This window comes from Puntigrus tetrazona, chromosome 4, assembly GCF_018831695.1.
Source record: "Puntigrus tetrazona isolate hp1 chromosome 4, ASM1883169v1, whole genome shotgun sequence".
In the NCBI taxonomy this organism is placed as follows: domain Eukaryota; kingdom Metazoa; phylum Chordata; class Actinopteri; order Cypriniformes; family Cyprinidae; genus Puntigrus; species Puntigrus tetrazona.
This window is the reverse complement of record NC_056702.1, coordinates 7,958,683-7,985,596: the sequence shown is the minus strand read 5'-3', so window position 1 is coordinate 7,985,596 and position 26,914 is coordinate 7,958,683. Positions and strand designations below refer to the sequence as shown.

The 26,914-nt window shown below is 37.4% G+C and overlaps 1 protein-coding gene across 2 annotated transcripts in view; it reads right to left on the bottom strand.

The window, feature by feature from the left end:
- The window catches only part of exoc4 (exocyst complex component 4), a 101,753-nt gene that overhangs the window by 33,906 nt on the left and 40,933 nt on the right, over window positions 1-26,914 (bottom strand). The gene's annotated exons all lie outside the window — the stretch shown is intronic.

Sequence of the window (26,914 nt, the reverse complement as noted above, 5' to 3'; positions counted from 1 at the left end):
GGGATGAAGAATATGGTCACGTAAAATATGCGCTTTATAAGTACAAAAACACAGCCAATATATTCATATAAAACATGCTATTAAGCAACTAGGTAACAGTCCAAAAAAACAAGAACAATTTTATATAATTTTAGATTTTTGTTAGATTTTTTTAAATGTACGAATCTTTATTTTCTGATCCAGGTTCATAAAATGTTGCATTCCAGATTTTTAATGTGGCCTCAGACTTGAAAAAACACACATATAAGCACCATTTTGGGCTTTTAAGTACTGCACATACACCATGTGTGTCGGTGGGGGGAACAAGACAGGTGTTGAGCAGGGACGGGCCATTGCGTACGAGCAGACAGAGGCTCATAGATCAGCAGGAACGCTGATTTATCACTACAAGACTACAGCTGCACAACCCCCCGACTCTAAACACCTCCCTCAGCACTGCACAGCCAATTAGTCAACCCAGCAGAGGGTGTGTGTGTGTGTGTGTGTGTGTGAGACATTAACAGCATGGCTCAGCCCTCAGTAATCAACAACTGTACAACGGCATTTAGTGAAAACATTTCCATTACAAACCTAAAAAAAAAAAAAAAAAAAAACTGCTGTCATTAAAACTCTGTATTTTTTAATTTTCTCACTGGGTTTATTTTAAGAATCACTGATCCAGTGAGAATTAATATCACCTTGGTAAAAACCATTTTAAAAATATCAGTGTTGAGTATGCACAAAATATATCAGCGCTATATTGGTTATCGGCTAGGGATGAAGATTTTTCATTTAAAGTATCAGTCAATATTGGATATTTCATTCTTGGATAGGTGCATTGTTTCACATTTCGATTTCCCTTTCTGTCACAATATTTGATTTTTATTATTCCTGAGCTCATTGGCGCATTGTGAATCATTTCATTGTCTGGCTGATATGTATGCTAATGTAAACACTAATTCATATGGGCGCTTGTTAGGTGGCGCATGATATAAATAATATTGAAAAAAGCATCAATATTAAGGATGCAGAATATATCAATGCCATATCATGTCATATGAGATGATATTAATGATATTGAGATCATATTGATTTTTACATCTAGATTATCATCATTTTACACTAACTTAAAGTTAACATTACAAAAAAGTAATTATTATCGCCATTGGCCTGAACTTTACAAAAATGCACCAATGTCCATTTAGTCAAAACTTGATTTTTTTTAAATAAGTAACTATGAACTTCCAAAAGGAAAAGTGTCAAGTATAATCGAAGCGTCCTATTTAAAATTAGTTCTGTGTATCACGTAATTCTGCAGCTGGGACTGTATATAATATATGACATGGCTTCTCAGGACCCTCTTGAATAATTTGCCATGGTTTTGAAATACAGACAAAGATAATAGTTCAATCTCCACTTCATTATGTCACCAATATAAATGTCCTCTATAAGAATTATTCACACCAGATGGTGTCTCTTACTTTCGCTCTCACTCATCTAATAGACACACAGCAGAGCCTGCACACGTCGACACACGTACGCGTATCATAGGCACAGCCTCGATGTGATCACTTCGCCGCGTTAATATTTCATTCCATAAGTCTGTCTGATCGCTGGTCTCATGAGGTAAATGCAAGGTGACAGATGCCACGAAGGCTCGTTGGTTCTCTCAGCTAATCAAGTTTTGCTTCGTCCAAATTCAGAGGAGAAAAACGCATCAGGGACATTGTGAGCGTGACCACACTGACCGTCATAACAGAAGCGCGCGTGAAAGGAAGACCCACTGAACAGACTGGAAAAAGTCGCTGAAGAGCGAGAAAGGTTTGAATGTCGCAATATCGCCCGGTTTTTAGTTTTAAGTGCTAATCAGAGCGACAGCAGACAAACGTAAAATCGTTCGTATTACTGGGCAAGCAGCAGTAACACACTCCCTTTCGGTGTTTGATCTGCGAGCACACCGCATCAGGCAGGTGGAGAAGATGTGTGAACAGCATGTTAGTGTGTAACCAGGCTTGAGTGTGCTGAGAGATGTTTGAAAACTGAGCCAAGAGGAAACGGATGGAAAAAGAGAATGAGGATAGCTCAAAACTCGATTCTGGGCTCGCCAGATGCACTATATGACGACAGTAGAGGAATCCATGCATAAATGCTACAATGCTACAGTCGCTTGTTTTTTATTATTATTAATTTGTGCATTAGAAGTAAACATAATGAACACAAATTAAATTTTCACTGCTTATGAGAAACTGCGGATGGTAGATCTATCGATCAGAGAGGTTATTAATTTCCATTTCAGTTCCATTTCTCTCTTTCTGGATAGACCTTAGGATGTGTTAAAATGCATTACAATCTGGGCGGGATGCATTATAACTAAAAGTATGTGAGTGACATGACAATTATACACATCTTTTTATCTGTACACATGCTATTTCTGCAGAATGGATAGTTATGAACAAATAAGTCAGACATAATTTTAATATATTATAATTTTTATCAGATTAATCATGCTTATTATCTCTGATTAATCAAACACATCATGAAATTAGGCTTTGTACCATTTATTTTGTTTAACATGTCCATTTTTATCATTTTTATATACCCAAGTGTCCTATTTTTAAGCAATTTACTGAAAATGCAACGCGAGTCTTTATTTTCTCTGCTATTTCTGATGAAATCAGCCTGATTTTATATTAGTTAGGGATTGATTGTTTGAATGAGTCTGAAAATTTACCTGGAGTTTAGTGGCTTAAAGTCTTTTCAATTAATCACATGAGTTAATGTTGATGGCCCCAAATATAATACAACAGCAAATTACAAACAGAATCCAAAGGTAGCACACGGCGAAAAGGCAACTTTAAAGTTCTCAAAATGTACTAAGGGGCAGCCTAACAGTCTTATCACACACCCCAGAGTGTTTTAAATAGGGACAAAATGTCTGAAAGCTCCACAGCGCAACATACACAGCTGGACCTTCATCTCCACAGAGATATCATGAAGACTTGGCAACTGCACAGCGTGGGCCATCCATGTCTGTGAAATCTTAATTAACAAGTCACCAATCACTTTTTTTGGAGAAAGAATGAAAGAGAGAAAGCACTGTAACAGCATTGTTGTTGTGTTTACAAGTAAGCAAAAACCTGATGTGGGATCAGAGCAGGAACAGTCACCACAGTGAGCCCCCCTCAGAGCAGGATGAGATGTCTGCAAGCATAACTCACAGTTAATAAGGGGATTATGGCATGTAATCAGTGCTGGGCTCCTTTACATACTTTACTGAAATAAAATTACTGCCATGTGATCGGGAACATAACTGTTCATTGACGGATGATCTTAATCCATCCAGAGGATAACAGAAATTAAACATTATCAACGTCTGATGAGGGTCCAGAGAGCTGGGAAAATGATTATAACTCTACTGTGAATAAACAGAGGTTTTAGCATGCGTGTGGTCACAAGGTTCATTATTTCCATTTCTCACACTCACTATTAGGGATATGAATACATTTCAGTCTTATATTTGGGACCATTTTACAACCAAAAAGGACACAATAATTAATTCATTTCAGAACACATTAATAGTCGAAAAAGCGATATATAAATATAATAAAATTACCAGCTACATTTAGATAAACACTTCTAATTGGTAACATACTTCTCAGTAATAGTCGGATCTGTCAGCATCTTCGATTCAACAGAAATGTAATTTTTTTTTTTAAGTTCTTCACTAGTTTCTGCAGCGTTTGGCTGAATTCAGCGGCTGATGTCTAAAGCAACACATGGTATGTGACTCTTCTAAATCAAAGAGACTCTCTCACAGAACGAGAAACATTGCACACACACTGAGCCCCAGTTTATTAGCGCTGACTGCCTCTGATTGCGCTCAACAGCATCTAATTAACTGTCATTAGAAAGCAGATGTCTGTGCCCAAGGCCTTCACTGGATTATTGTGTGCAGAGAGCCCTGCTTGTGAACACACACACACACACACACACACAAAGAAAACGATACGTCAGCCACTTCCTGTACTTCTCCCCTCCAAACCAATTACAAGCTCAGTAATTAAACCATCCTTGTAGTATAAATATGTATTTGTGTATTATTGAAGATTATTGAACAAAAGGGTGAGGGAGGACATGAAGGATAGTGTAGCTGAGTCATTTTTAATAAGAGTAAAGTGCCCTGAGGTTTGCTGTCTGTCGGTGGCTCAGCAGCGGGGCAGGTTGGCTTGTGTAACGGACATGCTGCAGTCTGGTGTAATATTCACTTCTGAAGACTGACAGAGAGCTTTATGCGATCTGAGAGAGAGCACTGAGGACATAAACAGAGCGCTCACACACAAAACACGTACAAGCCGTCAGACTCGCCAGGTGTCACATTTTCACAAACTTTTCTGCTTTTCTGCTACATTTTATAATCTAGACATAAACGTCTAAACAGATTTTAAGCTTTGTTATTCCCTCAGGGAACAGTTCTTTTTAAATTAGATTGAATTTTTTTCCCTTTAGGAGGGAAAAATATGAATGTAATTTACATAACATAAAAGCTTTTTTTCATGTATATTTATACCGAAATAAAGGCTATATTTATTTGATGAGACAATAAAAAAAAGTTATACTGTGACATTTAACTTTACAATTTAAAATAATGGCTTTATACGTTAATAAATTTAAAAATGTAATTTATTACACCAGTGTCACATGATCCTTCACAAATCATTCTGATATGCTGATGCACATTTCTTATTATCAGTCCTGAAACTTTTTGTGTTGCACTATTATTTTTGTGAATAGCATGATTAACAACAATAAAAAAAACAAAAAATAACAAATAAAACTTTTCTAATGTCTTTAACATGCTCAAAAGCAACAGTGATGTATCTGTGCTGAAGTATTCATTCAAAATAAAGCTTCATTTACTTTAATTTAAAAAAAAAACAAACTTACTTCCTAAACTTTTGAACGGTGGTGTATGTTCTGCTACAATTGCAGCAATTCGAGCTTGAAGTAACACTTACTGTAAATGCAAAGCAGCCCAAAATGAATTCAGAAAACCGTTATTGCGTTTAAAGCCAGTCGGAGTGCAACAGAACAGAACAAAATGCAAGGGTCTTGAAATGCATTTGGTTGTAAAATAGTACCTGGAAAAAAGTCCATCTGGTGTAAAAAAAAAAAAAAACATTAATACAATGCATACATAAATAAAATGAATAAATCATAAACAATTGTAGACTCAATTGTAGAAATCCTGTGGACTGGATGCCATCAAAACAAACAATATATTGACATTCAATATTCATCTGCTACAATAATTTAATGTCTTAAAGGGTTTTTGCCAGTATTTTTTTTTTTTCAAATATGTATGCTTATCTGGCATAGCATGCAATTAATTTAATACAACTTTTTAATTAAATGACAGTCCTAATATTTTGATTTCACATCCTAAACAGCAGACACAAGACCAATCAAGACAATCTTTCGACATTTTCTGATCTTTTTTATACCATGTCATATTGTAACAGGCAGAGGAAATTCACCACAGCGACAATGAGAAGTCACCTTTCAATGATCATAAAAAATACTGCTGTGTGGGATGATTTTATGGAATTTATAGACCATAATTAATATTGCTTCAAAAGCAGTTTTTTAATAGCTGATGCTTCATCTCAATTACAAAGCCAATAATGTATTAGTCAAAAGAGAGAGAGAGAGAGCTTAATTCTGTAGGTCTCACATGGTTAAATCTATGTAAAGGCTTGTTATAAATGAGCATGAAAAAGACACTGGAATACTCAAATGGACCACTAGATGGCAGTATGTCGGTTCTTTGCGTACAAATCTGCGCAGTGGGTTCTTCAGCCACATTAATGAAGGGAAACTGTCTTTAGAAAGCATTAAGATTGCTTTTATTGGGTTACTATCGAAACCGACTTCACCGTGCAACGTATTTAGCTTTTGTTGCGTTCCTACAAAGACAGCAGTGAGGTAAATGAATATGGCCAACCCACACATACACCCACTAGCTCTGAGACCTCCTGCTGTCTGCTGCAGATCTTACACACACACACACACACACACACACACACACACACACACACACACACACACACATTATCTCACCAAAGGTAGAGCGATGGGTGTAGGACAGAAATGCCTTATTGGAAAGGAAAGGACCGGCACGCTAATTAAAACGCATGGAGGTGGAAATCACAGAGCCAACGAGATACATTGCCAGAGTCTCAAAGAAGTTCACTTTTCTCCCTCTCGCTTTTTCTCTCAATTTCCTCTCCTTTTTTACAGCATCATTATTTACAAAAACAAAAGTCGCAAACCAAATGGAGCAGTTTGTAATGAGACGCATTTCTGGTGGAAATTATGAAATGTTGTTCAGGGCCCACAATTTCGGCTACTCGAGGTATGAAAATGTAAGTGTGCGAGCGAGAGGGAAAGCGGTGTTTTAGGCCAATTAAACTAGGTGAAATCTATCACACGAAGAAGACCAGGGGCTTGGATTCCTGCAGTCAACAGGAAATGAGATCGGCTCGTTTGGCTGACATGTCCCCGTGGTGACAAATTACCCTTCCTGATTCACTTTCACGTTCTTTGCTTTGCCTTTTTGCCCAGTTCTCCATATCTTTCCCTCCCACTGTCTAGCTTCTCACCCTCTGCGCTCTTTTTCTGCATATACAAAAAAAAAAAAACGTGTGATGCTTTGACCTCAAGAAAGCAGTTGGACCAGAATTCCCAAGAATATTGCTTAAACTATTCTAAGTAAAAAAAGTAAAATTCTCCTTGCCATTGTCTGATTTGCAATTACAGGAAACTCTTAGTTGAGGTTACTGGAAGGTTATGGGGTTAAAATGGAGATTGCTCCATCATTTACCACGTTGTACAATTTGCATGACTTTCTTACTTCTGCATGAAAATGCACTAAAATTGAACTCAATGGAGACCAACAACAGGCTGTTGTTTAAAACATCTTTTGTGTGCTGCCGTAGAAGAAAAACGTTTTAGACGACGCAAGGTGGAAGAATAACCAGGGGTTCAAACACTTTTGTCAAATTCCACCGTGAAGTGCTTTCAACAAAAAAGTCTTGCAATCTATCACAGTCTGCATACTATTAGCTTAAGCTGACTGTGTTTTCCTACCGCTGACAATCACAGAAAAAGTATGCGAACCCCACACTACATTATTCCACCTCTAAATGCTTAATGTGGCCTTTACAAACACACATCACTGCCTCCCAAAGCAGCCCACCGCACATCTGGACTGGATAATAACCTGCCAGTCTTTTTTCCCCTGAAAGCATTTGTTTTCAAAGCAGCGGAGGGCTGTTATTACCCTGCGTGGTGTGAGCGAGGGAGGAAACTCTGCAAATTGAGCCATTAGAGCAGAAGCTGGGAGTGGCCAGCGATTAATGGGAGCCTGCATGGGCGAACGGCATCACGCACGAGGCGATAACAGCGTGTGTGTGCGTACGAGCCAGAAAAAGGGAGGGAAGGCAAGCGATTGTGCGGTTAAAAGGGCGAGGAGTGTTGATTGACACACTACCAGCTTAACAATTCAACCCCCCTTGGGATCTGGTCTAATCAAGCTCCCTTTCAGGCCACAAAATGGCCGAATCGCAAGGGCCCATTTCTACTTCCCTCTTAATAGAAGCTGCGACTGCTCACTAAACAGTGCAAGAGGGGGTTCTGGAGTTTTATAAAGCCAATAGCGCGGGTAGGTCATCATCCTATCCCGTTGGCGAACAGGACTCCAAGCACTTTAGAGCTCCTTCAATTAGAGCTCAGCGTCTCCTACTGAAAGAACCCAGTAAGTGCTCCGACGTTCCAGCTCCTCGGGGCTCTGCTGAGGAGAAGGACTTAATTAAATCACAGAGGCTTTGCCAAAGAGCGCGGCCCAGGGCCAGCTTTATGATTTATGTGTCGGCCGTGGAAAACAGTGAAGGCTGGTCCTCTGAGGTGACAGTAGAGAACGTATAAACACGTGAACTGAAGAAACGCTCTCTGTGGAGCGTCGGCTGAACTTTAGAAAGTCTGTGCTCAGTAACACCTCGTCTGTTGTTGGTGTACAAACATTGGATTTTGGCAGGAGGACGTTAACACTGTTTTACAGTCTACATAATGCCCTCTATTGACATCCGTTCTTCCCCATTATCACACATTACAGACATCTACAGGCAACAATAAGTGTGTTTATATGCGCATTTATAATCACGCTAAAATACAATGGGTGCCAGCTACAGTTAAAATGACACAAAATGAAAAAATAAATAAATAAATAAATAATGACATTCAGGTTTAAAATCAAATTATTTTTACTTGATTTTTATATGGTAAAACTATTACATAAAAAAAACAGAGCCAGTGGTTTCTAATATTTAATATTACGCATTTAAAATTTAAACAAGTTCAAATATCATTTAATTCCTCAAAACTTGTGCAAACTCTGTTGTGAATATTTTTGACAGCCAATAATTGCAGGGTAATTTGAAATCAGACATAACTAAAAATTTCATCGAGGGAGTCGGTGTTTACCGATAGGTCTGGGATGATACATCAATGCATCACAAATTGAGAAATGATTGTGCATCAATTCGGAGATTTTTCAAACGCATCATGATTTTACCGGAAATGATTTTGAGCTCAGTTTTGAACATCTGCATGCTTTGGAAATAGGTGTACGCTACTTGTTTCCAAATCCTTACACACGCTTGAACCTAAAATAATCATTCATAAAAATTGGGTGTTCACATTGATCTCCCGTCATAAAAGCATTCTGAGCTGAGGTGGAATTACAGAACTCAGCGGAATGAAAAAGCGCTCTTCTTCATGAGCATTTGAGTGTACGGATCAAATCTAGAGCACAGTGCCATCTGCTGTTAAAATCTATGCTCGGAATAGATTTCAGAGGAATCGCGATGCATTCGAAAAAATCTCGAGTCGATTCTACAACGATATATGGTCCCCCAGTCGTTTTTACAGAGTCACAGCAATTCCAACAACATCTTTTAAAACCTTTTTGAATGAACTCATTAAAGAAGTTCAAAGGAGTAATTTGCAAAATGACACAATGGACACACACAAAGTTTTCTGAACTGTCATCAAAGCAAATAGATTTTAAATTACATTTTTCACACACTTTTCGGACACAGTCTGCAACCTTGCTTTCAACCCTCACTTTCTGACAAACAATAGATGAAACTTTTTGGTTCAACTCTTATCCAATTTATCCAGCCTTTGTGGACACATAGTGAATGATTCAGTATGACTCACTGCTATAAGTGTAGTCTGCTACAGGCCCCTTGAGCATCAGACACTAAACACAACTGTCCCTTCCTTTCAGAGACAAAGAGAGAGAGCCAAACTAGAGTACATAACTACACTTAACACCCTCCAAGACCCTACACTGCATTGCAGCAGACACCAAGACTAAAAATAAGTGCTTTCTCACTTTAGACCAGAGGACGTATATTGCAGAGCAGAGCCAGATAAGGGGCTTTAAAGCATGTAAGGGTAGCTGTTATCTGCCAGCGACCCCTGCAATAGATCATTATAGTGGTCAGATCATACAATGGACTCTTAAAGCTGTGCAACACTGTACTGCATTACAGCGTCACATCGAAACCGTGTGAACCAAGCCCAGGGATCATTCTAATAGAAATATGGGCTTTTTTTTTATTACTTCCATCACCCACCGGTGCACTTAAAAGAGAAACCAATCTACAAGTCACTACTGGTCTTATAGCGCTCAGGAAGCCATTTGCAAATTCGGAATAAAACACTAAATCATATTTACCACCCATATTCGTTCCGCACTCCACAACTCACTTTTTAAACAATTCTCTCTCTCTAAGCCAGCGTGTTATTCTTCCAGCAGGAATTTGTCGCCGTATATCTGCACGAGTGGTATACTGAAATGGTTTGAGGTATACTGGCGGTTGATTGGATGTGAAAAGAAAACAATGAAATAAGAGGGCCGAGATGGAGGGAGAGAATCACAGTGCTCTGAAACAAATACTGTGTTGTCTTGGTCGCAAGGGGGGCAGAGGGCAGCTGCAAGATTTGGTTAAATTCAGAAGGTGATGTTTAAAAAGCAACCTATTAAAATGGCATGCTTTGGCATCTTCCTCGCTTCTTCTATCGGAAAGAGGCCAGTCAATCATCGAATGCGCCGCTGCCCGAGGCAAAATAATATGGTTCGTATTTCGCTCGGCGAGATTCAATTGCGACCGGCGAGATCACCTCTGCTCCGAGCTGTCATATATATGATTCACATTAGCGTGCAAATGGCCGGCCTGTCTGGCTTTCGCAGGTATGCAGGAGCGCAGACGTTCGCAGACACGCGGGCGGCTGTAGAGCATGTGGATGAGGTCAGGTGACCCTCTCGCTGGAATGCGAAGCGGTCTATCTTCGAGGGCCTGGAGAGCACCTGCGGAGTGATTGTGGAATGAGGGAATAACCTTGAGCGAGATTTGAACTAGTTGGGTAGTTTTGCCGAGGGCGACGCTGTGTGATTGTCTGCGCTCTCCTCCGTTCTAATCCAGATCAATGAAAAACACAGGCTACTAGGAGTCGTGGCTACTGGGAACTAGGAAGTGGATGGAAGGAGGCAACAATGGTGTGCTCCTAATAATATAAGACAGTGCTTCTACTGTGATTAGCGAGTGATGGAAGTGATGAAGTGTTTGGTGAAAAATGCTATATAAATATTATGGCAAGCAGCAGGTGGTAAATAAGCTTAGCACAAACAGAACCATCAGAGCTAGTTTGTTTTGTGCATTTAATTATTATAAATGAGACAAATGAAGAACTGTAGAGTTCTGGTTAAATAATATTTGGCTGGGTTATGATCAGTCGATATCACATAAGGAGAAAAAGGATTTTAAAAGATAAAGACAATACTGAATTAATATATATATAAAAATTAAACCATATTATTTTTCCAAAATTAGTATCATACCCCATTTTGCTGAAATTTGTTTTGTATCCATGAATATCCAATGTCACTAAAACATATCCAATTCTGAACATCATATGGCTTGTAAATGCCAATTTGACATATATATATATATATATATATATATATATATATATATATATATATATATATATATATATATATATATATATATATATATATATATATATATTTTCACCTCTCTTTTCTTTTCTTAAGTTGAAAGACTCTCTCCATTAGTCCCATGCAGTCATGTTTCAGAGTTGATTTACTAGCAATCTTGACTGAAACAGTTTGAAAGATGCAGGCATATGCTAATCAAGAATAGATTTGCTCTAATCAGAGTTAAATTCCAGTATCAAATTTGTTTCCAACATGACGGGAAAAGAAAATCACCCAAACTGGGGCTCTGCAGCAAATGCTTTCAGAACAAAAATAAAAAACAAGCGTCTATACTCCTCCACCAATCAAAACAGCATCTGAAAGAATATCTGTTGGTGCAGGCAGCTAATGAAATAGGATTTCTGAATACTCTTTATGACGGCAAACACTCGGATGTAGAATTAAACGAAATCAACTGGGTGCACGGCAACGTGCTTTTCTTTGTACTTTATTATGTTTCATTTTGATCTTTGAGCACAAAAAAAAAAAAAAAAAAAAAAACAAGATGATTTTTGGACGGTACCTCTATAAGTGCAAGGCATTATGGGTAGGGTGACTCTGTAATGAGAGTCTTGCTGGTCTCTAAAATTGGCTTCCATACGTTCAATTTCCAAAAGAGCAAGAAAATGAAAGGAGCTCATCTGAAGTTCTCAATTCATGGCTAAATGAAAATGAAAGTCAAATATGGCAGATATTCTGCTCCACAGCAACAATAGCACTGTGAAAAGAGCACTGTGCATGCGAGAGAGGGAGGAAAAACTGAAAGAAAGAGAACAATCTTGATCTTGTCAGTCGTCTGCCTGGTTTGATTGGAAAAATGTAGCCGCCTAGACTCCCGGCACCTGGGATCCATGTGGCCTGTAAAACAGAGACTTTTGATGGCTCTTCATCAGAGAAAAGACTCCATTTCAAGCCTGCACACACTTTTGAACTCTTATTCTTTCCACTCAAGACCAAAGTAAGTTCTCCAGCATCTGATATGTCCCCAGCTCTCTCAATAACCATCTGTTACGGCATTTTTCCCCCTGAAGAATCACCCCAGCCCTTCTCCTCTCTCTCTCCTACAGAGCATAAAGCAGAACCCCACTGATGCCTCGTACTTAGTAAATTACATTTGCAACCAGCAGGAATAAATACTAGAGATAAAGACTGCTGTAATGTCCTCAAATCCATTAGAATCTCATATTCACACATCGCAGAAATCACATTACAACACAACTAATATCATTTCACCCAATTCGGCTGCCGTGAGTGAAACAGTAACATCACACGTAATGGATTTTTTCCTCATAGTCTGCTCTGTCTTGGATTCCATTAGGATCTGTGTTAGATTTCCTTCCCATTTTCTCACTTTCCTTGAACATTTACTTGTTTTCTTCATGCTATGAAAAATGTGAATTATTTGGGTATATTGCATCACAATCCAGGGTGGGAGAAACATTTACATTGTATCGGATTATGCTGCAAGCACTGACAGCGCAACTAGATTCATACAACATGTGCTCCAAAACACGAAAAGTAGTACAATTCTGCCCTAAGAACAACTTAAAGAAACTAACCTCTCAAGTGCACAGTAAACTGAACTTCAATGCACGCACTAAAATAAACTAAACTAAACTTAGGTTCACTATAAACAAAAAAAACAAACTCCCATGCGCATTGTAAATGAACTTAAAACTAAATTTCTATGTGCACTTTAAACTAAACTGTAATCCAAACTAAAATCTAGACTAAATGTTTATTTGTACTGTAAACTAAATTAAAAATGAAATTTCAATGTGCATTCAAAAATAAAACCAAAATTGTGTGTGCGATGTAAACTTCACAAATTCTTTGTGCAATCTAAACAAAAAAAGCAAAAAAAGCATGCACATATTTTAAAGATATATAAAAATATATTTTAAAAGGCATATTTTCATGACAATTAAACATACTGTTCCAACAGTTCTCATTAGAGTAATGCCAAAATAAATAATAATAAAAAAAACAATTCCCTTACTTGTAAACAATTTGCCTTAACCATAAAATGACATTTGTTGCACTGCCTTAATGTTGATTTTGACTAATTAAAAATACGCTCAATACTGGTAAAAAAAATATCATGTATTACAGTAATTAGAACCTAATGAGAAATATCATTGACAATAATGAGAGTGACACCTGGACATGTTACAGTAATGAGAATTTGAGCAGGAAATATATTTAGCTGTCATGAAAAAAACAGGCAATAGTCCTAAAAACATGTTTTTTCTTCACGTAAAAGTATTTTATTTAAAAAGTTTGAGAAATAAACATCCACCATCCCTTTTTCGCTAATAGTAAGGTAAGACGCCATAGGGATGGAAAGAGCCAGGGCAGCACAAGTCACTGATGACCTGTAAAACCATTAACTGAAGGAAAAAAAAACCCATGGTAGCAACTTGCATGCGATCGCAGGTAATAAACACCTTAATCGTTCTCTTCGGTCTCTTTTAGCGCAAAAATTAGCAGCGCTACCTTAACTAACGCTTACCAAAAGCACCATCGGAGAGGACACAGAGCTGCCCACTATAATGAAGGATGCCAAGGTGAGCTGTATCAGTGCACCAACACAATCAGGCTGCCAGCCAGAGCTTCACAGAGCCTGCACAGAGGATTCGTTTCAATATGAGAGAGAAAAAGGGAGTAGCCTGGAGTAACTGCAGTAAATCATGTTTAAAATCAAATTTAAATCCTGTGGCTTCACCGGGGATTCACCAGCCAGCTTGCCCAAAGCTACGACACATTCCACTAATGCAACATTATGACACCAAAGTCTACAGACTCATGAATAAGCACCATTATAAAGGTCGTCAGGGAAAAATGGAAGATACATATGCAGAGTTACCTTTAGGAACATGATGAATTAATCAAATACCACCAAGGTTGGTAATTGAAATTTCCTCAGAAAATACTACGTATATATCATTTCAGAGAACTGAACATCAGTGCTTTTTTAACTTTGAAAACCTTTTACTTTACCATGTTATAAATATTTGCACCGATGTTCAGTTCTCCGAAATTACAATAACCATTAAGATTTTCATACAAAAAAAAAAAAAAACATTATATATGTGCATGTAAATGTATGAAAAGGACAAAAATAACCATTGTTCATCAGAATTATTAACAGAATTATTTTTGAAACGGCTACAGAACAAAAATGAAACTTGAAATAGGCTTTAAATACACTGTAAATACAACACAAACTGTTTGCATAAAACAAAGGAAAAAACACAAAGCAAAATAAAAATAAAAAAACAACATAAAAACTAAATAAAATAAAAATAAAATAAAAAAAAAACGTTTGGGGAATTCCGTATACTATTAATCCAACAAAAACTCTTTCACAACAGCAAAAACAAAAGAAAAAAACATGTGCATTTCAAAGACCGCAGATTCAATTCCAAGCAATTTTGTCTTTCATAAGACTGGCAATTGAATCAGGCCATATCATTTTTACAGGTGAACGTTGGCAGGGATCTAACCAGCATGAAAGCTAAGTGAGCACAAACAGCCGTCTTCATCCTCCGTTCCTATTTTCAGCTTCACTAATTTGCTTTCCACCTCTCCTCGTGTCTTTCTCCTCCAGAGAGCTGGGCCTGGTATTCGGCATTCATTCTCTCATATAAAGAGCCTAATCGGGGGTTATTACCTGCTCAGCATGGCAAGCACACCGCCTGAGCCAGGAACTCTGATTCATCATTAGAAACGTCTCAATCTGCAGTTTAAAAACATAGCTCTGCACATTCAGTCCATTGCTTGAACAGGAATTATGAGCTTTGGAGACATGTGAACATGATCTGTTCTATAAGCTCTATAAACTCGAGCGGCATTAATGCTGAAACATTAAGCCTCTATATTTAGTGTGGCGTTTTACCTGTTAATATTATTACAGCTTTAACATCTTATACATGCACAGGAAGCGTGCGTATGTTTGCCACTCACGAAGCATGAGGCTGCTGTCCAAAGAACACAGCGACAGGTCATCATCAGTAATTGACAATTATATGCTTTGATGTGCATTTAACTCTAATTTGTAGTCTTTAAATGAGTAGTTTCCCTACAGCACTTGTTGGATTACGGAAGGACTGGAGAGTGTTTGACCCTGAGCTTAATTAATGCAGAAAGATAGATTGTCCAATCCAATAATCCAATTAAATTTTATTAGCCATTAGACACTGTGCATCTCTCTCCGTCTGTATATATCTCCAATGCACGGGTCTTAGACAGTACCGCGAAGAGTCCACCAAATTATTATTTGATGTAGAACTCATTTATGTGAGAAACACATAAAAATGTATAAAGAATGTATTTTCAGTTTGAAAAAAAGATTGCTGCTCTAATACAAGATGGCCTCCATTTTGACAAGCTTGTTTTTTTTTTTTTTTTTTTTTTGTTTTTTTTAGGAAATCTCTGAAATGGCCACTGTCCTCTCTTCTTTTTTTCATCAGTTCCTCCATTGCTCATCTTCCCGGGGAATGAAAAGAGCAAGGAAAAGAGAAGAATCTGTTCCCAGACGAATCAACACCAGAGACCGTCTTTCTTCTGAAGCCTGACCCCAGACAAGCCGAAGGATCAATCAATTACCTCTCCACTTCAGCAATCAAACAACATTATTATCAGGCATCAGCTCGTCGACCTGGAAAGGCTGGCGAATCAAAGGCTGCTGTGATGTAGCTGCCAGAGCTCCGCGGCTCGGCGCTAACAGAGAGTGGCACCTGCCCTCCGCTCCGGGAGGTGAAACACAAAGAGGCAGGGACACGCGCACACACACACACACACACACACTTGTGTACACATATTGAGGTGTTAAGATGAAAGGTGTAGACCATACGGGTAACTAGACGGCCACATTCATCTGACCTCAAAAAACCCGAAGCATACATGCACACAAACAAGTCAGTCAATCAATATTTCCTCTGCAGCTCTTCAAAAGCGCTATGCTAATGGCTGATACATTTATATATGCTTTAAATCTTGACTTTTTGCATTCAGCAAATTATGTAAAATTATAACTTTAAATGGATAGTTCAGTCCCAAACCTGCTCTTAAAAAATTTTATATAGAAGCACTATATGAATACAAAAACAGCTGAAACTATTTTGCGTTGAAGCATTTTGAGTGCATAACATAATTTAATAAAAATATAATAGTAGAAAAAAATATTACACATTTTTTTTTATAGACTCCAAATAGACTCAAAAGACCCAAAGCTATAGATTACACAATTTTTCTCACTTCATGAAGCTTCGTACAATGTCCTTGCTATGTTTCTGGGCCTTGAACATAGATTCGTTGCTGTTTATGTAGGGTCGGATAGTTCTTGGATTTCAGCAAAAATAGCTTAATTTGATCTTATGGGTTTGGAACGACATAATGGGGAGTCCTTAATGACAGAATTTTCATTTGTGGGTGAACTGTCCCTTTAAATGAGGTTGTCGACCTCTAATATGGGTGCGAGCGAGAAAGCTGTGGTTAGGTGCAAGCTCCAGAAATTAAATAAAGCCTATCAAATAGCTGCAAAGAGTAAAATCAATGCAAAAAGGCCCGGAACCACTAATGGCACAATTATTTATTTAGCTAAAACTAACTAGACTATTTATTAGAAGAAAGCTTGTTTGCCCGAAACTCACAAATGCATTTCTGCTGCTACCTAAATTGATACAAAAAACTAACTCATAGTCAAAACAAGAGAAATAAACGATAACCGCTGTAATCGAAATGCAAAAACAAACAAAAAGGAATAAAAAACCGTGTGGGGAAAATGATTAAAAACCCGAGGGTTCCATAAAGGTCACCTCTGCACTTTAAGTCATCCAAACCGCAGAGACGCCAAGGTCAAAGGTCGTGGGCTAACACCACAGAGGCAAAAGGTGAGTATGACATTCCATTCTGCCACAGATCTTGCAAATCCACTCCAAGCCGTCCTCTATAATTCATAAAGTTCCCGGCTGGAGCTTAATCCAGCCACTGGAGGCTAAAATCAAAAACGCAGAGGAGAGAAGCCAGATTCGCTATTATAGTGAGAAGTCATTGTGTCTGAGTGAGCGCAACACAGAGCGCCGTTATTAATGGGGAGCTGTCTAGCAGTGCACTGACCATAGTTTCACTTGACAACAGGAGGGATAGTGGTGTCCTGCTGGGGTCAAAGGTCATTAGTAACAGTAGGGGTACGGGCACTGTGCTTATATGATACGCTTTGGTCATTACTGTATCAGAGTGCCGGGCCTGAGAGAGACAAAGAGAGAGAAGAGACATGTTTAATGCATGGCCGGGTGTGTGTAGCTAGCCGAGGCTATTCCGGGCCACAGTGATGACTATCACTGCATTAGAGCGGCCACTGGGCAGCATTAATCTTTAATAACACACATACAAGGATTCATGAGCAGCCTAAGATCTTCATGACACTGGTCCTTTTTCTTCTCGGAGCGCGTGTGTGCTTATGACAACTGGTCGGCTGTTGACTGATGAAGTAAGGATTTGGGGGTCTCATCCTGACTCTGTGGGCACAAGTATGTGTGTGTATATATATATATATATATATATATATATATATATATATATATATAGAACTATATATACACTCCAAAAAAATCTAAGGACGTACTGAAAATCTGGATTTTTATGAATTTCAGCGCTAGCTTTGATTTATTTACTTTTTGGGTTAAAAAGTGTTAACAAAAAATACAAAACGCAAGGACAAATAAAAACATACAAAACAAAACAAAGTAAAGCAAAAAAGGAAAACACACACCAAAAGAACAATTTAACACTTATATTTGCAAATAATTGTTTCAATTCAACAACTTTTACTCAAATAGAACTGAAAATAGACACTGAAAATCTATCGAATTTTGAAATATATATATATATATATATATATATATATATATATATATATATACACACATATACATATATTTATATATACACATATACATACATATATATATATACACACATATATACATACATATACACATATACACATATACACACACACACATATATATACATATACACATATACACATATACACACACACATATACATATATATATATATATTCCATTATTAGTATTCTTACACTTCTATTAATTCCTCTTAGGACTCCAGACACTCACCTTGGCAACAGCTCTCTCACTGCCCATCCACACCTTCCCTAGCTACCGCTTAGCAACAAAATGGGTTATTCTAGCATCTTCTTTCTTGTAACGCCGGCCATTGTGAGCGAGTCAGCGCTCGCATTACAGAGTGTGATAATTAGGGAGTCTTCAGTAACCACAACTTAAACTTTTCTACATTTTCAGCTTTTGTTGACAGTGTTCATACCAGACGGGACACCAGTAAGAAGTGGGGTTTTTTTGTTTTCTACAGGAATACCAGCCTACATAGATGCAGTACACCGTCCAATGCTTAATCATTTTTTTCAAACAGTATATAAACCAGTAAACGGAATATGCAAATTCACTCAGCATCACTCTCATTAAATACAGACTGATACATTTAACTCAAAAAGTTTCCCAAAAGAAAAGACGAGGCTTAGACCCCCACTGGTCCATCAAATCTCCAGCGCGATCTCAGGCAGACGCGTGGCTTTATTAAATTCGAAAGTTAGCGAGACACAGGCAACTTGCTGAAGTGGCACTTTTTCACGGGGACTCTTTTGTTCGATACTCAGCTCTTTAGTATTTACTTATGCATGGAGCACAGCAGAGAGGAAAGGGAGATAAAGGGCATCTGCAAGATAAAGCCATACCATAGATGAGAGAAACAAGAGGGGGGAAAAGACACCCCCCTCCCTTCATAAGAGCGTGGATGTCCGTCACCGCCATACAAAACAAATAGCTCTGCTGCTACCTCTGCCTCTTTTCTAACCTTTACCACGGGAAAACGCACCATCTTCCTCTTCACCGTTCTGTTTCTGATGTATAATGCAGTGCAATATTCACAGCTATGCTTCATAGTGTTTGTGCACATCCGACAGGGTTATTTACTCAAGAAAATCCCTGGATATATGAAAAGAGATTAAAAAAAGACAAAGGAAAGGCCCAACTGAGGATACTCTTAAGGCTGGCACGCTGGCTGTGATGCTCACGCTGAATTGTAATGTGGGCTGGATTTGAACAAAAGGACGGGATGCTAGAATAGGAATGAGAGGTATTCGCTTGTTTGTCACCAAATCAAGACTAAATATAGCACATGAAGCTAGGTGAAAAAGTCTTCGCAAACCAATTTTTACTTTAGAAATTCTAAATATTTAAAGGTAAAACTGGATATTTAGAAAACAGTATTGAGGGACTTTTATTTTTTTGAGGATTTTATCCATTAGGAATTGTTTCGATTGCAAGTGCTCCCTACATGACATGTATCTAAAGGAAAAAGGCTGAAAAACTTTGCTTTAAAAGGAAAGCCATTTTAGAATGAAGAAAGTTATTATATTTTGATGAAAGATTATAAAGACGAGTATTTTTCTTTGGTCTTCTTTGGTACACGAACTAGGATCACATTGCAAAAAATACTTCATAGGTTGACTTTTAATTAAACATAAAAATAAATAATGTTAATAAAATAAACAGAATATAAATTTGAATATTAGTTACTATATTCTATATTAATATAGAATATTATTTACATTTGCTAAACACTTAAAATGTACTTAATTTATTATTTTTTTATTTTAGCTATTTTTTTATTACTATAAAAATTATAAGAAAAAATAAGGATTTAAAAAAATACATATTAATTTCATGTTGGTTTTAAACCTCAATATGATCTGGCAAACACAATAGCACCAAGCAAAGCTAGCAACTAATTAAAAGGTGTAGCAAAATGCTAACTTCAGCCTGATAGCACTGAAAGCGAACATCCCACCCACTCTGAAAATCCCATGAACGTAGAGTTCACAAACAGATCATATATTATATTATATTATAATATATACTATTACCACAACAAATTATATATCATTCCCCAGTGTGAAAACTTCATTACAGTTAGTAAAATCACTACAATACCAGAAAAGAAGATCAGGTTGCTGATGTTTGTCTGCCATTCTTAACTTGATTGCTATTGGTATGTAATGAGAGCTTTAACCAGAATAACATAAAATGTTTCTGAAGACAATCACCTATTAATAGCGTTCTAGATAGCTGAAAAGTAACCCAGTTCTAGCACTTCTAACTCTTATTCCGAAACTTGGTGGTCTGTCTAAAATAAATGTGCGGACACCGTTTGTCCTTTCCGATGCGAGAGGACACCAAATCAGCTGGAGACACTGCAAGGCGCACATACTAGCGACGGATCGATGGCTCACCCCTAATCTCTGTCAACACAGAGGGAAGGAAAAGCGACAGAAAGAGAGGGAGCAGAAAGACATTTGTGTGAAAAATGCTTGTTGTACAACGAAAGCAACTGACAGAAGATTATTACAGCCTGACAAAAGCCCCAATTGGGCCAGAGAGCCGGGTAAACAAACCCTCTTCAGCTCTCTCCAATCAGAGCACATTGATAATTGCAAGTGATGCTGGTGTTCAGTGTCTTCTGTCCTTTCAGATACATAAAGACAGCATTTAGACTCAAAACCAGTTATGACATAACCAATCACACTGCGTGTGGTAAAACGATGCTGTTCCTGGCTAATGCAGACACTGTGGGAACTGAAGGAATTAACACTAAACACTTTATTTTGTGGTTACACCTGTTAGTTGCTTATTAGAATGCACATTACTAGAATATTAGCCATTAATATGTACTACTTAAACACATGTACCTTATTCCACATCCCTAAACTTGCCCAATACCTAACCTTAACCATTACCCTACCAACTATTAATAAGAAGCAAATTAAGAATTCACTGAGGCAAAAGTCGTAGTTAATTATTGTAACGTGTTACCAAAGAATAAAAAAAAGCTACATTTTAGTTATTTTAGTTAGTAAATTGTGTACTAAATTGTGTTTTATTTATGCTAAAAAAGAGAATGTGATTTACCAATAAGGGAAAAAAATATTATACAATAAAAAAATAAATACAAAATAAATTATATATATATATATATATATATATATATATATATATATATATATATATATATATATATATATATATACACACACACACACACACACACACACACACACACACTTAAAATTAAAAAGAAAACAGTGAATGTGGAAATAAATAAATAAATACATTAATTTCATTTAATCATTCAATTTAATTTACTTAATTTGGATTATTTTATGCATAACGTCTTATGTTTTATGCATATGTTTTATTACCTTGGTTGTTACATTTTAAAGACTCTAAATTATTATGTATTTCTGCTTACAACAAGACATCAAACTGGCAATAAAGTATGAAAAGTAAAGATGCCTAAGTAATAGTAATAGTTTAAATAAATATTAATAATTTAACTGACTTTACAGTTAGCAATATTTATGAATTTGGCTTATGCTGCTAAATGGAGATATATTAAAATGTAAAAAAAAAAAAAAAAAAAAGCAACGTGTGAATATACAATAAAAGCAACCAGAACTTCAAACCTCATGTTCCAGTAAACTGATTCCAAGTGCAAAACATTTGTATGGACCAGAAACTGAGCAGAACTGACTTTGTCAACAGACATATTGAGTCATTTAGAGACATGCGAGGCCGTTCTGGCAAATGGCAGTGTGTTATTGCACAGTTTGTTTATATAACACTAAAGTTTGACTTTTTCTTCAGGAAATGTCTGCCAGATGGTCCACGGAAAGCTAGCCTCCTACACACCGCTGACATGTTCTTTGTAAGATGATAGTGATTTTAAAAAATTGTTTAACAGTGTGAAAATATGTTATGTCATTTGCAGTTTCTCAGGTGGAAAGCCCTCTGTCATCACGAGCCAATCGGATGACAGTGATGAAGCCTTATTAGGTAGCCTTATTAGGCTCAACGGTGTGCTTATCATATTAGCAGCTGATATCCTACAACTATCAAAAAGATCCTTTCCCGACACTTGGTCCTAACATGTGCTGACAGGAGAAGAACAAGGGAAGACTTTCTCTTATCATGGCTCTTAGTTTCTGCACTGTCCTATCATCATGGCAGTCTTCCTATCTTGTGCAGGGCAAGACGTGACCAGATAATGCCCGGACGTGCTTGGATGGACGAGAGAGGAGATGAATGAAAGGACGGGTAGCTGGAAAAAGATATCCGATAGTGTATCCATTCATCTCAATAGCAGTTGCTTGGCTAGCACATGATATCCTTCCATATGGATTATAATGAGGCGCTTATGCGAACAGGGTCAATAAACATAACCCGGTTATGCATAAACATATAGAAATTACAGTTAGAAAAGTTTGCCTAGGGGACTATGAAAAAAACTTAATTCAAGGTATATTCTAAGAAAATATGCACGTATCTGTTTTGCAAAGTAAATGTGGTTTGCTACCACGAAACAAACAATTATTGAAAAAATGCAGCGTATAACCGTATAAAAGTAGATGACTTAAGATGAACTACCACCATCTCCTCCCAGCATAAGACAACGGACATCAAGGGAGATGTTTTGCCACTGTCCAATCACATCCCACCTCTTTAAACATCCTGTTTCAGGTCTCCTCCAATTGTTTTAGCAGGCACAGTTACCTGGGCATATCTTCGAGTGTATCTTTTTAGACCACTGTAAAACATGTGAAACACAAAGCTGCTTTTATATCTGTGGTCACAAACAGTCAAATGTGTTTAACACAACGCCTCTGGCGGGAAAAAAAAGTACAGAACTGTCCAGGAAATTGGCCACAGCCATCAATAACTCTAAAAGTTCTGACACTTCTCAAATAGCCTCCTCTGTGATCTGCAGAATTGCTTTTTCCCCCATCCCTTTGAAGAAATTGATACCTTGTGTAAAAGAGCAAGAGAGAGATCAAAAAGAGGGGATGGAGAGAAAAAGATGTCAAACTAAAATAAAAGTGCTACAACAGGAAAAAAAAAACATTGAGTTTTACAATTACCTACAATTGTATCTAAGTGAGAAACTGATGGAAAGTGTTAAACTGAGTGCAAAAAAAAAATAAAATAGAGAAATGCTGGGCTGCGGAAGAACAGAGAGAACTGACATCATTTTAAAACTTGCACCTTTATATACTGTGAAGCTTTCTAAAAAAGTAATAATAATAATAATGATAAAGATAATTTAAAGGAATAGTTCAACCAAAACTGAAAACTTGTTGAACACTAATTTTAAAGAATCAAACAGCTGCATTATATTCTCACGACAGGTGATTCTTCAAGCTTAAACGCTCTTCATCAAATTATTAAAATCTAAAATATTTATATTTCATATTTTATACTCTCATGGGAATCCCAAAAAATACCATGGTATCACTAAAATATAAAAAAATGAAGAAATCACAATTGTTTTTAACATTTATAACAATAAGAAATATTTCTTGCACACCAAATTAGTCTATTATTATATCTGAAGCATTATAATACACTGAAGACTAGAGTAATGGCACCACGTTCAATCAAATGATTAAATTAAATTTTAAAATATATTACAATATAAATCAGTTTCTTTAAATTGTATTTCAAAACCAAAGAATAAATTTATTTCAAATGTATTTCATTATTTGTGATTTTACCGTTTTTAATTAAATAAAACCTAGCTGGAAATTAGAAACGCATTTCGAAAACTTTTCAACGATAATGTATACTTAAAATATAAACGATAGATAAATACTGTCAATTCAGGAATACGCTCCCATTATAAAAAATTAAATAAATAATAAAATATATACATATTTTAGAAATACATGCCAATTCATGTTGACACACAGACTCAACTACCAATCGTTCTGCCCACCCCAGCCCGGAAGGCCGGCGGCCCTAACATCTGCTCTCCGGCCGGGGTGTGATCTCACAGACTCCGGGCCCTGCCAGGCCTAATCACCTCTGAGCGTGGATGCATACGAGAGGAGAGATTATGGCAAGCTGCAGAGTGCCCCCTTTTCAAAATGCCAACCTCAGTCAGGGCAGGAGGGTTTAAATACCACTCAAATGTCAGTGTGAAGCCCCACAAGTCAAACTAAATTACCTCCTACCTGCTCCGTCTCCCCTCTCGCTGTAGTGAGCATGTCTCCAATTCACATGCGCAGCCAAACACACGCATAAGCATAAAAACCCATAAACACCCCAGCTAACAGACTACCAGACAACAGCGAGTACTTCCAAACTGATTCAAGCAGTTGAAAGCAGTGGAAACGTACACAAACACACACGAGCGCTCTTTATGGAGCAACTGTATTGATCTATCAGGAGAGATTTGATACTCGGCAAAGTGTTTTCGCGCTTTGCGCCGTACAGTGCGAGCGGAGCCCATATATTAAAGTACAGTGAACGGGTCTGCAGACGTGTGAAGCTCCCCAACGGGATTATCGATCTCCTCGGACTGCTCCTGCCCAGCATCAATCAAAAAAGCATCAAGTCCACACCTCTGAGATCTTCAACGTCAGCCTCTTCCACAGAGGCTATTGATCACAAATTGCATGCTGAATTGATTGGCAGTAACATTAAGAGCGTGCATTGATCTCGGCGTAAGTTTAGGTTCTTCTCGGTCACTGATAAAACAAACTCTTGCTCAGGTACAGTTCGATCGGTGCATGAGCTTTAATAAAGGGGTCAGAGATTGGTTGGTTAGCATGGTCCAGTTAGCCCCTGTAAATACAGCACTACCTTTTCCTTTGATGTACATTCAAAAGCAACTGTGCATTTTGACAAAACCATTCAACTTATTAATTGCATATATTTCATATATAATTTTTTGACTGATTTTGATTTGGATTATTTTTTTATTTGATGTGTGATTATTTTTATTTATTTATGAACTTATTTTACATATTTCTCTTTCTGCTGACTGACAGTGACACAAAAAATACAAAGTTGTTTATGACTGTAAATAATAACCATAATGAACAAAAAATTACTAATCATTACTTTATAAAACTACATCAAAAATGTAATGATAAAAATATTGTGCGTAGTGTTTATTATATGTTTATAATATTCACACACATTTCTTTTTTTAATTAATTAAATAATTATTTAAAACGTAATTCTTTGAGATATTTTTGAAGAAACCATGTTTCTATGTTCTATGTTTTTTTTATAATATATGTTTATAGAAAACTTGCTATTATAATAACAATAAATAATTTATATCTCATAGGTACATAGGTATTTTCATGGTACATATTGTAAACTAAAATGCTAAATGCCACCAAGCAAACATGTAATTTTAGTTAGAGAAAACCCGAAAAAAACATAAATTTGCTGAAATTTTGACAAAAATAATTGAAAAGCAAAAAACATCATGCTGGCAATAAATGATTAACATACACGGTATACAACCTCCCAAAAAATGGACCCCAAAAGCAAACACAGCTACAGTATAGAAGGAAATCTTTCTCCAGAGACGACAGTCCTCATAGGTTTAAACGTGTATCAGTGCAGCAAAGCATTAAGCCCCCTGAACGCAGCCAAAGACGGGCGGCCACACATCAGGCTCCTCGCACAGGACTATGACTGATAGCAGCCATTATGTGGCGGCAGGCAAAAGGTGGAGAGCAGTCACTCGTTTATTCATGCATTTATTTGTTCGGCCCGTCACCCCAGCAGGGACCAGATGAGCTGTCCATACTGTCGGAGCGATGATCCGCCTGCCATTCATCTCAGACGGACAGCTGTCTGACACGCCCTCTGCCCATCCCCTGCTGCTGTCGCACCGAGAGCAGCTCATTTAGATGAACTAACACGGCCAGAATACATCAATGTGCAGCAGGTGCCTCCTCTTCATAGTGGGCGCACTGTAAAATATCTGCTGTGTTCGCAATCCGGCCAGAATCACAGCAGGCCAAAAGATGCATTTTCCCCAAACGACTGCTAGCAACAGGGTTGATGCTTTTATATCCTGAAACGCAAGTTTGTAATGGACTAAATGGGGATGCTGTGCACTTGTTGCTGGGAAAGTTCGGTAAACTCAGCATAAGTTTATCACTATTGTGTCACCATCTGCCATCAATCATGGTGCTACGCTGATGCTACGGTGACAAATTTGTTGAATAAAGTGGTTATTTTTGTTTTCTTTGTTTCCTCCTGGTTTTCATTCAAAATATCTTAAATTGTGATCCGAAGACGGGTTTTGAACGACATGGGAGAAAGTATTTAATGACAAAATCGTCACTTTGGGGTGGAGTACCCCTTTAACATACGGGTTAAATGCAAGGGTTAAAGGTAAATGCTATTATAATACTGTTGCTTGACTTGCCATGGGTAAAAATGTAGAATACCACTTTATAATTTGACATAAAATCTGCCTTTATTTATATGTGGTATAACAATGCAAGTCGTACATCCATAGTGTGCATTAACACCAACTTGTCTTTTAAAAGAGAGTCTGAAAGGGGTGTTACATGCAGGACAAAATACAATCTGAGCGTGACAGTGTCCATGTCGGGAAAAAAATAGTAATAAAAACAACAAAAAATCAATGCCCCGTGGCTCGGATGTAATTGCAAGCAATAGGAGCATTGGGAAGTCCAGTCACGTTGTGGGCAGGACGACCGTGCTTGGGATATGTCTCTGTATTAGAGTGGTAATATGACAGGGCATTAGTGGGCTGGACCGATGATCCAATAGATTAGGAGATTGAAAGGAAAATTGAATGCGGAGCGATTCTAAACGGAACACTCCAATTGATACCGTCAGAACAAATCAAAATCAATGGCAGCGGCTCGGTAATGACGCG